Genomic DNA, 14401 nt, shown 5'->3' with positions numbered 1-14401 from the left:
AACTGACTGAGCCACCCAGGTGCCTGAGTTTTGTTGCTTTTAGTCACGATTTGGGGTCACTTACAAAATAAGCAAACAAATGAATCAACCTCCTCCACTGCTCCCCTCCCTGCAAAGAAACCGAACAAATAAAACCAGTGGGTGTCATTAATTACTAACCCCAGACATAGGTGGCATATTGGTCTTCCCAAGAATACAAACACTTAAAACGTTTTTATTCCTTCAGAGGTATTACTAAATCTACATTTTCTGTTCATATTTGAAAAGCTCAAAACAGAGATGCTATGTATATATTGATTCCTAAGTATTTAAAAAAAGCTATTTGTGAATTGATACATTAGGTTTGTTGTTGTTATTGTTGTCGGTGAAACATTTTAAGCTAGCAACTAATAAAACTAAGATTTCCCAGCTTTTTCAACCAAAATCAGAAACTCTGCCTATTTCCTGGCCTCCAATAATTTGTCTTCTATTTATAGGACACCAAGACAGCATGGGGAATTAGTTAATTCAGAAATTACTTCTCTGTCATTTATACATGTAGAAATGAGATATATAGATATGTAGAAACCAAGTTACAAACAAATTCAGAGAACTCAATCATTTGTGTCATGACTGAATCAAAACAAGAAATTATTTAAGCCACTGTATCTTACAAGTCTAGGTATAGCTTAAATAAATGAAGAATAAAATTCTAGTTTATTTTAAACTAGAATTATTCTAGTTATTATATTACATATTATTATATATAATATTATATATTATTATTATTATTCTACAGTTATTCTCCTATTGATAATTTCATAGGTACTGAAATATTCGCTTGTTATGTTTTAGATATGAGATTGTGGGTGATCAGATGCTTTCTTTTTACTTCAAAAAATTTTTTGACTTACATATACTACTAAAATTAGAATTTTTTAATTAGAAAAATAAAATATTATAAAGTTATTTTTATTACTAAAATGCTAATTTGTGTACTAAAATGTTGATTCCATTGCCTTGCAAATTTCCAAAGGAATTTGAGATGTAAAAATTGAGTTGTTCATTTTACTGTTGTCCTTTATGGTTCAATTCAATTAATCTTTTAATTTTTGATGAAATCTGTGTTGGCAAGATACTATAATTCTGAAGTCAGCCTACTGTCATAAAATTGAATATTTTTCTTATGCAGTAAGTCTCTTATGCCGTAAGTGTCATAAAATTGAATATTTCTCGTATGCAGTAAGAGCCAAATTATTCAACCTAGAAGGAGCCCAAGTCACTTCTCATGAAAGCTAAAATTCATAATTTGGTTTAATTTTGTTATACTCATTTTATGAACTTTAGTTCCACCTAAAGAAGAATTGGGTAACTGATTCTGACCAGGAAATGAAGCAAACAATTAGGCAAATTTCCTTAGAAAAGGTGAAGTTTCAAATTTCTGACACTAATATAACCATTAATGCAATTAATTGCAATAATACAATTTATTATTTAAATATTTTGATATTTATTAGCCAGATAATTTAAAAAAAAATAAATTTGACTAATGACTAACATTAGTCAGAGGAACTCTGCTAGTCAATGAAAATCCTCAAAAGAAAATATCATGACAATCTTCCTCAATTTAATTTATGAAATCAGTCAAGACTGAAATCAAAATTTCCCTTCATGGTAGAGAGGAGTCATTTATTGTGAACTCTGAATATTAACAGTCAGTTACAGCAACATTAGACAAGGAACAGTTGAGATATGCTAGCTCTGAGGAATTTAATTAATTTCCACCATTAACATGATTATTTCAAACTAGCATCCCTCCTAATATTTCAGTCTCTTAGGGGAAAAGCGTCTTCTATCGAGTTTCTTAGCACATGCAAAATGTTTATGAGTTTTTCCCTAAGAATTGAGGCTAGAAATCTTTTAACAGTAAAAGTCATAGATGAAACTCCATAAAATCATTGTGTGTAGGGGCGCCTGGGTGGCTCAGTGGGTTAAGAGTCTGCCTTCGGCTCAGGTCATGATCCTAGAGTCCTGGGATTGAGCCCCTCATCGGGCTCTCTGCTCAGCAGGGAGCCTGCTTCCTCCTCTCTCTCTGCCTGCCTTTCTGCCTACTTGTGATATCTCTGCCTACTTGTGATATAAATAAAATCTTTAAAAAAATAAATCATTGTGTGTGTGGCATATCTTAACTAGATATTAATACCATCTATGAAAAACAGACTGGCCTGATGTTTTAGAACACAGATCTGTGTCAGAATTCTGAATCAACTCTTGGCTCTGCCAATTACTAGTGGTAAAACCTTTAACAAGTTATATGACCCATCTGAGACTCATTTCCTCATCTATAAAATGGGAATATCTCATTGGCACGCTATAATGATTATACAAAATGCAAAACTATTTCTTATTCCAAACCCTAAGACCAAATGTGTCTCCAAATGGTAGAGAACATGTTCAAATAGGAAGTATGGTGTACATACTATAAATTATACAACTCCTGTAACAAGAGTCTGGAGTAGGACTCCAAAATCAAATACATCGTGTTAGTCAGCTCTTGCTTCAATACTTCCACGTTCAAAAAACACCCTGAAACTCATTGACTTACAAAAGCGATCATATTTTTCTTACTTACAGGTCTGTGGGTCCACAGGGATGGGTGCTTCAGGCCACAGGTCATCTGGGCTCAGCTAGGATTGGCTATGTCAGATCCAGATTGCTATTGCAGGAGGCTGTTCTGCATTTCTTCTCACTCTCCTTGGATCAGCAATTTCCTGAGGCAGCCTTTCTCATGGTAAATTCTAGGAAGGCTAGAGTCAGACCAAACTCAGATCTCACAAGCACACATAAAGCACCCCTCCACCCCTGCCCCATCACCTCCAGTCATGTTCTCAAAGCAAGTCATATGTCTAAGTCCAAAGTTAGATATTTTTCAGGATGAAGTGAATTGTTCCTGTACATACTCGATTCTATTATATATGATGCCCTGTCTTCAGTAAAATATATAAATACATTCACATTAAGTGGGATAAACACAAATTATAAATAACCTCATGATCGTTTGGTTTTCAGAACTTTTTGGATTTCACATTCAAATTAAGACATTGTGGATCAGCAGTGTAGGCAAAGCACTTGGCATAGTGCCTGATAATGGTCTTTTTTCCTGTGCTCAGGGATATTTTATAATCTTTATGATACTTGGAAACTTAACTATTAGGAAGCTTTTCCCCAGATTATGCCAAACGTTAAAATGCATCTCTATCCCCTCTTGAGTATAAGAATGAAATTGCATTGCAATTAGTTTAATGATGTAATTCTAGATTGTGCCAATGCCTAAACATTTATTAATTTTAATTCATTCAGTTTACAGTTTTCTTTTTGAATGTTAAAGCCAGTAATATTTCTTTAAATGAAATACCTTATTAATTTTAATCCATTATTTTACAACTTTCTTTTTGAATGTGTAAAGCCAGTAATGGGGTGCCTAGGTGGCTCAGATGGTAAAGCGTCTGCCTTTGGCTCAGGTCAGGATTCCTGGGGTCCAGCAGGCATGGGCTCCTTGCTCAGCGGGGAGTCTGCTTCTCTCTCTGCCCACCACTCCCCCCTGCTTGTGCTCTCTCTCTTCGTCAAATAAATAAATAAAATCTTTAAAAATAAATAAATAAATAAAGCCAGTAATTTTCTTTAAATCTGAAATACACAAATATAAATGTAACATAGTGCATAAGCCAGGCACTGTTAAACTTCACATTTACAGCTAATTTAATCCTCATAATGGCTCTGCAAGCTAGGCACTTTTGTCATCGTCAGTTTGCTCTCCTCAGGTAAAGAATCTGGAGAGACACTCTACAACTTTAATCATTACCTGCCTAAGAAGCTGTTGAATTGATTCAAATCCAGAATGTTCTCATTCTCGTCTCCTTTCTCTTAACCTTGTGCTAAACATTTTTCTGAACACAGAGAAGCTCACAGATTCTCAATAATAAACCAAAACCCATTGTGGTTTTAAAAAAATCCCTATTTGCACACGACTCTAGAACTTCCCCAGCTGTATTTCAAGATTTGAAAAACCTAGTCACTACTTTACTTTTTGCCAATGCCATTTATCTGTGTGCTCCTGAAAGTCAGGAAAACCATGTGATAGATCATATTCCAAGCATCTGGCATAATGCCTGGCCTGTAATGGGCACCAAGTAAATATTTGTTGAACACAATGAATGACCAAATGAGTAAGTTACACATTAAGTAATTAATGTAGCCTAAACATGAGCCTTTAAGATAGAAGTTTGTGAAATTTCCAACAAGTCATGTGGTATTTCCTCCGTTGTCCTTTCACTTTGCAATGACTATTCCTGAGATGAGGTGCTGCAGTAGGGGTGGCCTCCCTCCTCTCTGCTCAGTGGGGGCAAAAGCAACTGCTGGTGCCTGATTTCTAATGTTCTCCACAGCACCTAGCTGTTTCAGATTTTAATCTACTTCTTATATGCCCTTCACAGGACCTAATAGAAGCTCCAGACCCATAGGAGGCACATCAGAAAAAATAAAAAATAAAAAATACTCATTCAGTTGGATTATAATGTCCTTGAAGCCTGTGGACCCATGCAAGCCAACTGTGAGAAGGCTTAAGGAGGTAAGCCCCAGGGACATTCCTACCATTCAGTTAGAACATTTTATCCACTCCTACTCTGTTATCTCTCTGCTTGAAGAACATCTGAACAATTCCAGGTGTGTTAATTAAACTTCACATTCTCCATTGCTTAACTAATGCATTTACTACCATGTTTTTTTTTTTTAACCAAAATGAGATGTTTCCTTAGACTTCCATAACAGAAATGTTGGCATTAGAGCTATAGTAAAGGCCAAATAATAATTAGTGAGTATACCATGTTTTTCTATTTCCTTCATTATCTGAGAATCATGTTTCTAAGGAGATATGAAGTAGGGCTGTGGACTTGTGTTTAAAGTGGAATATTGCCCAATAATAGTGCTGTCTACTATATACTTATCCCTAACCCTTCTTGCCTAGATTGTAATTAAAAGAGAGGCCTATTATAACTGCATGGTTATTACTTGTTTCATGTTACAGTAGGTTGGTTGATGTCTTCTTGAAAAATAAAGAAGTCAACTTTAAGCTGAGGGATTTTTCTAAATACCCCAAAGCAATTCTTGTATGCACAAAATTGTGGTTTCTCAAGTTTTGGGAAAAGATTAAATAAATCCAAACATTTATGAAAGAAAAATAATAGAAAACGATACTGCTGAATTATTTTCAACTGAACCAGACAAGAGTCAAAATGAATTTTTACTTATTTTTGAAGCTAGATCATGAAAAAATAGTAAATCAAAAATAAGTAACACAAGAGAAAATTTTATGCTCTCAGAAATGTCTTGATGATATTTTGGGACTTCAAAAACTGACAGACACACACATACAAAGTTGGTACAAATTTCCCATTGCTTTAAAAAATTAACTATTTTATTACAATAATAATATAGGTTTGATATTTTAAAAATTAACAAAATAGAAAGGTACAAAGTAAAACAAAATTTCCCTGCCTTCTATCCTCTCTGTTCTATTGTCCTAGTTTCTGGGGATAATCACTGGTAACATTTTCTTCTTTTTGTAGCCATTTAAAATATTTCACTTTTTCTATTTGTATTAGTTTCCTAGGGTTGCCATAACATAATACCATAGACTGATTGGCTTAAACAACAGAAATTCATTTTCCCATAATACTGGGGCCAGAAACCCAAAATCAAGGTGTTCACAGTGTTAATTTCTTCAGGGATTTCTCTCCTTGGGTTGTGGGTGGCTGTTCTCTCACTCTATCTTCCTGTGGTCTTTCCTTTGTGTTCCAATCTCTTCTTATCTGGACATCTGTCAGATAAGATTAAAACAGCCGCATCTCAATTTAACCACCTCTTTGAAAGCCCTATTTCTGAATACAGTCATACTCTGGGATTCAGGGCTTCAACAGATCAATTTGGGGAGTCACAATTCACTATTGGGGAGACATAATAACACTATTAAAAGCAATACCATAACAAAACTGGAATTCCTATACATATATCTGACAACTTCTGCAGGTATATGAGAAAGATAAATTTCAAGATGGACATCAAAGGGTATGCTCATAGGTAATTTGGAAAGATATTGATAAATTTTCTATAAAAGGCTTGTAATGATTGGGGTGCCTGGTTGGCTCAGTGGGTTGAAGCCTCTGCCTTCAGCTCAGGTCATGATCCCAAGGTCTTGGGATCGAGCCCCGCATCTGACTCTCTGCTCAGTGGGGAGCCTGCTTCCCCCTCTCTCTTTGCCTGCTTCTCTGCCTACTTGTGATCTCTCTCTCTGTGTCAAATAAATAAATAAATAAAATGTTTTAAAAAAAGGTTTGTAATAACTTGTACTATCAACAATATATAGAAATACCTATTTCCCTATAGCCTTGGACCTACCTAATCTTTTAATTTTTAATTTTACTGAAAAAAATGACTATCCTTATTTTAAATTGTATACTTTAAAATATTAATATGGCTGAATATCTTTTCTTATGTTAATCATCTAAAATATTTTTTCCATGAACCCCTACGCCCATTTTTCCCATTGAGTTATTTATCTTTTATTTACTTATTTGTGAGAATTTTTGTGTATTAAAGATAGTTTGGGGCACCCGGGTGGCTCAGTTGTTTAAGTGTCTGACTTCAGCTCAGGTCAGGATCTCGGGGACCTAAGATAAAGCTTGGAGCAGGGGTCCCTGCTTGGTGGGGAGTCTACTTATTCTTCTCCCTCTAACACTTCTCCCACTCATGCTCTCTCTGTATCTCTCTCTCAAATAAATAAAATCTTTTTAAAAAAAGTTTGTCATACGTATGGCAAAAATTTTTTTCAATCTGTTTTTGTCTTTACTTTTGCCCTTTTTTGCTGTATAGAGTTTTAAAATTGATAAAAATTTAAAATATTAAGATATAATTTGGGGTCTAAACTTTTCCTGTATAGCTTGATATCTTTGAAAATACTCAGAAAGGCCTTTCTCATGCCAAAATTATTTATGAACTAATATTCCATGTTTTCTTCTAAATATTTTATGTGTTTGTTTTTCACATTTTAGTATAGAAGATAAAGAGGAAAATTTAGCTTTATGTTCTTTAAGCATTTGGCCAATCTTACCAGCATTGATTATTCAATAATTCATATTGCCTCATTTACTAAAGTGCAACTTTTATCATTTATTAAATTCTGATAATTAGGATGATTTATGGATTTTCTCATTTGTTTCATTGATCTGTTTGTCTCATCCAAGATCAGGAAAACACAATTTTAAATACATTATCTATTATTTCCCTCATGATTCTTCTCTTTTAGAATTTTTTCTTTTTTTTTTTTTTAAGATACTTTTTATTTATTTGACAGAGAAAGAGAGAGAGAGAGGTCACATGTAGGCAGAAAGAGAGGAGGAAGTAGGCTCCCCGCCGATCGGAGAGCCCTAATGCGGGGCTCAATCCCTGGACCTGATCATGACCTGAGCTGAAGGTAGAGGCTTTAACCCACTGAGCCACCCAGGTGCCCCTAGTATTTTTTCTTATGTGTATTTTTCTTATATGAATTTTATTATTGTTTAGATCAAATTTCAAGAAAACCCCAAAAGTCTTGCTCATATTTCTTATTGATTCAAAGATAACTGACGTCTTTTAAAATATTGAGTCTTATACCCAAATTAAGGATGTTTTTACATCTTTTTAACTTTTTTTCCCAAAGATTTTATTTATTTATTTGACAGAGAGAGATCACAAGTAGAGCAGCAGGCAGAGAGAGAGGGGGAACCAGGCTCCCCGCTGAGCGGAGAGCCCAATGCGGCTCTTAATCCAAGGACCCTGAAATCAGCTGAAGGCAGAGGCTTAATCCACTGAACAACCCAAGTGCCCCTCTATTTAACTTTTTTTAATGTACCTCTGAGGAATTTAAAATTTCTGTGCTTTCTTATTCATTCTAATTTCAACTTTCTTTTTCTTTTAAAGCAGGCTCCACACCCAGCATGGAGCCCAACACAGCGCTTGAACTCACAACCCTGTGATTAAAACCTGAGCTGAGATCAAGAGTGGGATGCTTAACCAACGGAACCACCCCAAATTTCAACTTTTCATACTAATTGTGAATGAGACACTTCATTCCATTCTGTTTCTGAGAGAGAATCGTTATCCTAAAGTAAATAATTGACCTTACTTTTATATTAAATTTGTGATTACTTTAATGAATTCTTTTGTCTTGACATAATTTTTATTTGAATTGTTCATATTTTTAGGGTTTATAATTATATCAATTACAAATAATTATAAGTTTATTTCCTTCTTGCCTCATTTTAATTCTCTTATTTAATTGCTTTGGCTAACATTTCCAAAACAAATATCAAATAATAGGGGTGACTTTTCAGTTCAGCATTGCACTGGAATTAGCCATTACAATAAGGCAAGAAAAAAATAAAAGCTATACAGTTTGGAAGGGAAGAAGTAAAATTGTCATTATACATATGACATGCTTGCTCCTGTAAAAAAAGGAAAAGAATCTATAAATAAATTATAGTAAATTAATTTTTAAATTATATATATATATACATATATAATTAGTACCAAAATAGAAAATAAAAAATTTTAAATTATCATTTATAATAACACCCCAAATCCAAATATTTAGAAAGAAATCTAACAAAAGAAATGTGAGACCTGTTTCCTAAAAATTACAAAATATGACTGAAAGAATCTGAAGAAGATCCAAATCAATAGAAGAAATCCTATGTTCATTTCTTAGAAAGTTTAATATATGAATATGTCATTTCTTGATCAAATAAATTCAGTGTAATCCTAATTAAAACCCAGCAATTTCTTTTGTAGAAATTTAGACAAAATGATTCTAAAATTTACTTGAAATTCAAGGGACTTCGAAAAGTCAAAACAATTTTGAAGAAGGACAAACCTGGGAGACTTACTGTATTTCAAGGCTTTGTGTAAAGCTGATGTTACCATAGGTTGAGTAAATAGACAAATGGAATAGAATAGAGATCCCAGAACACCTGCACAAACATGGCCACCTAATTTGCTACATACTGGTTACTTCAATATAGTGGAAAAGAAATGATGCTGGCTCAATTGGATATACATATGGAAAAAATTATTTGTGATGAAACATACTCTTCTATATGGAAGTAAAACAATCAAGCTTCTAGATGAAAGCAGGAGAATTTCTTCAAGACATTGGGTAAGAAAAGATTTCTTAAGTGAGCGTCAACAAAACCATAAAGGGAAAGACTGATTTATTGGACTTAACACTAAAAACGTCTGTTTATGAAAAGATGCCATTAAAAGAAGAGAAAAGATAAACTGCAGTCCAAGAGATGATTTCTGCTATATAAATTCTGAAGAAGGATCTGTGTTTAAAATATATAAATCAACCAATTTAAAAATGGAAAAAAGACTTGGACAGACATTTCGCAGAAAAGAATGTCAAAGGACCAGAAGTCAATAGCATTAGTCTTTAGGGAAATACAAATTAAAACTCCAGTGAGATAATTATACATGGGGCACCTGGGTGGCTCAGTGGGTTAAAGCCTTTGCCTTCCACTCAGGTTGTGATCTTGGGGCCGTGGGATCAGGCCCCCATTGGGCTCTCTGCTCAGCAGGGATCCTACCCCACCCCTCTCTGCCTGCTTGTGATCTCTGTCTGTCAAATAAATAAATAGAATCTTAAAAAAAAAAAAAAGATACTTATACATCCCCACCAGAATGGTTAAAATTTAAAAGACTGATTATGCCAAGTGTTGATGACATTGTGGGAGAACTGAAACTTGCATTGCTAGTGTGAGTGCATATTGTCATACCTACTTTGGAAAATTATTCCACAGCATCTATGAACATTAAATACACCAGTAAATCTATAGCCTAGCAATTCCATTTTTGCATATATACCTAACAGAAAGGAATGATTAAGTCCACCAAAAGACATATAAGAATCCTTCCAGCAGCTTTATTCACAACAGCCAAAAACTGGAATCTACTCAAATATCATAAAATTGTAATTTATTTACACAATAAAATAAAATAAATAACATTACATGCTATAACATGGATGAATCTCACAGACATTATGTTGCTGGCTCAGGGGTGGGTGGGAAACAGCAGTCAAAAAGAATATAAATACCAAAGTTCAAAAACAGGAAAAAACACCAGTGGTGATTAATATGAAAAGGGATTAATTAATATGAACACTAGAGGATTACTAGGAAGAGAGCTGAGAATCATTCTGAAGTGATAGAAATGTTCTATATCTTGGGTGTTTTTTTTATCTTATATATGTGTTTGCTATGACTGAATTATCTCCTCCACCCAATTTCATATTGAAGTCCAAACCTCCAGTTCCTCAGAATGTAACTGTATATATAGATAAAGTCTTTAAAGGGTTAAGTTAAAAGAGACCATTAGGAAGGGGTACTAATCCAATATGATGGTTGTCCTTGTATGAACAGGAGGAGACACTAAGTACATAAAACAAAGACCATGTGAAGGGGCAGTAAGGCAGAGGCCAGGCGAGACGCCTCAAAGGAATCCAACCTGCCAGCACTTTAATGTTGTACTTCCAGCCTCCAGAACTGTGAGAAATTTCTGTTGCTTAAGCTATTCAGTCTGTTCTGTGTATTTTGTGATGGCATCTGTAGCAAACAAAGATAGTATTCATTTGCATAAATTCCCCAATGTATATATGTATGATTTGTGTCGTTTACTGCATGTAAGTTACATGCACAGGAATCTAAAACAACAAAGTTTCCTTTTGTCAGTCAATCCAGCTTATCTCCAACACAGCCTGCTTGTCATCACAAACCTGTCTCCCAGTTCTTCCAACATTTTCCTTTTTATTTATTTTTATTTATTTATTTATTTTTTAAAAAAAGATTTTATTTATTTATTTGACAAAGATCACAAGTAGGCAGAGAGACAGACAGAGAGAGAAGAGGAAGCAGGCTCCCTGCGGATAAGAGAGCCCGATGTGGGGCTCGATCCCAGGACCCTGGGATCATGGCCTGAGCCGAAGGCAGAAGCTTTAACCCACTGAGCCACCCAGCTGCCCCCCCCAACATTTTCTACATGGCTCATCACTATTTCTGATTGTTTTTTAACCCCATCGTAGCCTTTTCAAACTACACACTTTTGCTCTATGTTTCCATAACAAGGATAGAAATGGCGGGAGGGTGTGAAATTAGTAAGATCTTGTTATTTTGGACACTTTGGTGAGCTGAAACCCTGGATTTCTACCTTCCTCTCCTTGTACTTTTGCTTTCCCATATGAAAAATGGTGATAATTATAATTGGACAGACCTCCAAGGTTGTGAAGATTACTGAGATATTATCTTAAAATTGTACAGAATTGGTGCTATACAAACACAGGACAAGGTGTTATTATTCTCCATCTAGTAATAAACATGGTTTCAAATGATAGCTTTTAAAGATCTATAATCATAATAAGGACATCACTTCTCCACCCTTGCTATGTTCCTATCTCCCAAGGCCGTAGGTCTCTAAAGCAACATGCTGAAGACACACGGACATAACCACCTCTTCAACCAGGTTTATCAACTTTAGAAGTTACTCTTCCTTGCTTTTAACTTTGCCCATATATATTTTCCTTTTTGTCTACCTGGAGAATACTTGCTAATCTTCTAAAAACTCATCTAGAGTTATGTTTTTCTTTAAAAACTTATCTGAACTCCCTTTTCTCCAATATAAAAAAATCAGTCTCTCTTTTTCAAGCTTTCCGACAGTGTACCCTTATGTGGCAATACCACTGACAACTACTTCTATCCACTCTTGCTGCCCTAAGTGTTACTTTGTTTGAAGCATGGATCAGATTTCTCTATGTACATTAAAAATTGACAGTGATCATATGATGGAGGTACTATGAAAAAGAATAAAGCACAAATAGTTTAAATGAATTTCCTAAAGTCACATAGGAAGTAAGTGGCAAAATTATACTTCAAACGAAGTCTGTCTAGTTTTGAATCTATTCTCTTAACCTCTCTGCAATCCTACCTGTCACATTTCATTGTATTTGTTGGCTTTAACGTCCTTTTCTCTTTTCTAGATTTTTCTTTTCTTGAAAGAAGAAACGTCTTTTTGAAGTATTTAGTGTCTTGCATAACATAGGTATTCAGTAAAGATTTGCTGAGTGGACAGAAGGTTGAATGAGTAAAGAGATCCTCACTTTTTTATTGGAATATTACATGTTGTTAATGATCTGAGAAATCTAAAATGCCAAGGAGTGTTGAAACAAGGCTTTTAGAAGAGTAAATGCATACTTTCTTTGAAGTGAGTATTCACTTCCAGATTTTTCTGGGTTTACAGTTTGAATTTTTTTTTTTTTTTTACTTTCTTTAAGCCAAGTTTATTTGCATAGGAAATCAAGAAGAAAAATAGCACTTTCCTCATAGAAGGTGTTGTGAGGATTGATAGAAATAATACATGTAATATGTTTAGAGCAGCACCTGATATGTAGAAAACCTGAAGGATGTTACTCTGCTGTTTGAACCAAAGGCAGAAGAGAGTAACTGTTAAGTGCATGGACTTTGGTACTACACTGATAGGATGCAAAGCCCAGGTCCAGTGTTTATTAGCTGTGTGATCTTGGGTAAATTACTAATCCTATCTAACCCAGTTCCCTCAGTGTCTAAAATGGAATCATAGTATGTATCTCAACTACAGTGAGGATAAATTGTTCCAACTCGATATATACAAGAGTACCCTTAAGACTTTAATCCTCACCAAAATCTTTTGAGGTACCTACTTTTATTTTACTATTTTAGTTCTAAGTATTATACACTTAAATAGTCTATCTATCCATCCATCCCATTTCAAACAGTGCTCATTACATTGTAAATATAAGTGTTTGTTATTACTATGATAATGTATTATTTATATGGCTTGTCAGATGATATTTTCAGTATCTGTTGATTACATTTATAAAAAAGAAGTCTAAGATGATTTCTCGGTTTCTATTTGGGTCTCTGGATAGCCAGTACTTTGAAATAGGTTATAAAAGAAGAAGAATACCAGAGAATCCAGAATACCAAATATCCAGAATACCAAAGAATACCAGAAAAGAGCTTGGTGACACCACCTTAGGGGCAATTGGTCTATCTCAGTGATTATGTTATAAGGAAAAGACATGAGCTAGACTGTGAATTATACACAATAATATACAAAGAAATGTCTTGGTTGAGTCTGGGAATAAGAAATAATCAAAAGTAGCTAGATCTAGGAGTACTCAGCAAGATTTTACTAGATATGGACTTTATTTGTAGGCAATGAGAAGATATTGCGGAGTTATATTCAGTAAGTGAGGAAAACAGATCTGTATTTTATACAGATATGTATTTTATAATGAGTACACTTTGGGAACTGTATGCAGACTGGATTATCTGTAAGAAACAAGAGATTGTAGATTTGGTAGGGAAGGTCTTCAGTAGTCCAAGTTGGAAAGATGATGAGGCTCTGGACTTGCGGAGAGGTGGGCAGGATGGGGAGGAGAGGCTAGCTCATGTATAAGAGAGGTAGAATCTGATCTGGATAACTTATTGGATGTGTGGGTAATGAATCAAGGGTGGCTTTGAGATATGTAACTTGGGTGACTGTTTGGAAAGCTGGGCCATTAACTAAGGTAGGGAAGACATCTGGTTGATTTGGATGTGCATGTAGTGTGTCTAGGCAGAGACAGCTAGGAAGTGATTCACTTTGTGAGTCTAAATGTTGGGCAAAGGGTCAGAGCTGAAGATACATGTTTGCTCTCAGACTCTGTGGAAAGAGATGAGGTTAAGGAGAGAATAGTTAGGAATATTAACATTCAGGGAGTGGGCAGAAGAAACAGCCAAGGAGAGAGAGAAGGGGACGTTAGAGAAGTAGGAGAGCTGAGAGAGCAGTTATTGAAGCTGAAGAGGTGAGGAGAGGTTTTATTCAGAAGGACGAGTGTTAAATTGCAGAGATGTGAAGTAGAATGGACACCAAAGAGGTTGCTGGTGATCTTTGTCAGAGCAAAGTCAATGGAGTGTTGGGTCTGGAACCTAAATTGTCTGCAGGGGGTCACGGAGGGGATGGAAAATGAGATTATAAAGCCAGCAAACATGAACTGTTCTTTTCAGAAGTTTGATTTACAATGAAAGGAAAGAAGCCAGTGAAGATCATAAATTAAGGAGAAGGTGGGGTTCAGAAGGATATTTTTTAGGGTGGAGAAGATTTGGAAGATTGAGGAAAGATATGAAAGAAGATCATTAAAGAAGCAAGTCATAGAAGGTCTTGCAAGAGAATTCATAATAGAAGCTAATATTTATTGAGCGTGTACCATGTGCTGAGTACTTTACCTAGTAAGTACTTTTCATGTGCTAACTCATTA

General features: G+C 34.9%; 1 long non-coding RNA gene across 1 annotated transcript; it reads left to right on the top strand.

The window, feature by feature from the left end:
• The first annotated feature begins 4313 nt into the window (after window positions 1-4313).
• LOC131809403 (uncharacterized) lies at window positions 4314-8229 on the top strand. Its single transcript, XR_009345158.1, has 2 exons — window positions 4314-4606; window positions 7993-8229. It is a non-coding gene; the product is annotated as an uncharacterized LOC131809403 (long non-coding RNA).
• Window positions 8230-14401: the final 6172 nt, after the last annotated feature.

The sequence above is a fragment of the Mustela lutreola genome, chromosome 10 (genome assembly GCF_030435805.1).
Source record: "Mustela lutreola isolate mMusLut2 chromosome 10, mMusLut2.pri, whole genome shotgun sequence".
Classification (NCBI taxonomy): domain Eukaryota; kingdom Metazoa; phylum Chordata; class Mammalia; order Carnivora; family Mustelidae; genus Mustela; species Mustela lutreola.
Note: the sequence above shows the minus strand (reverse complement) of the source record. Positions and strands in the feature narration are given on the sequence as shown.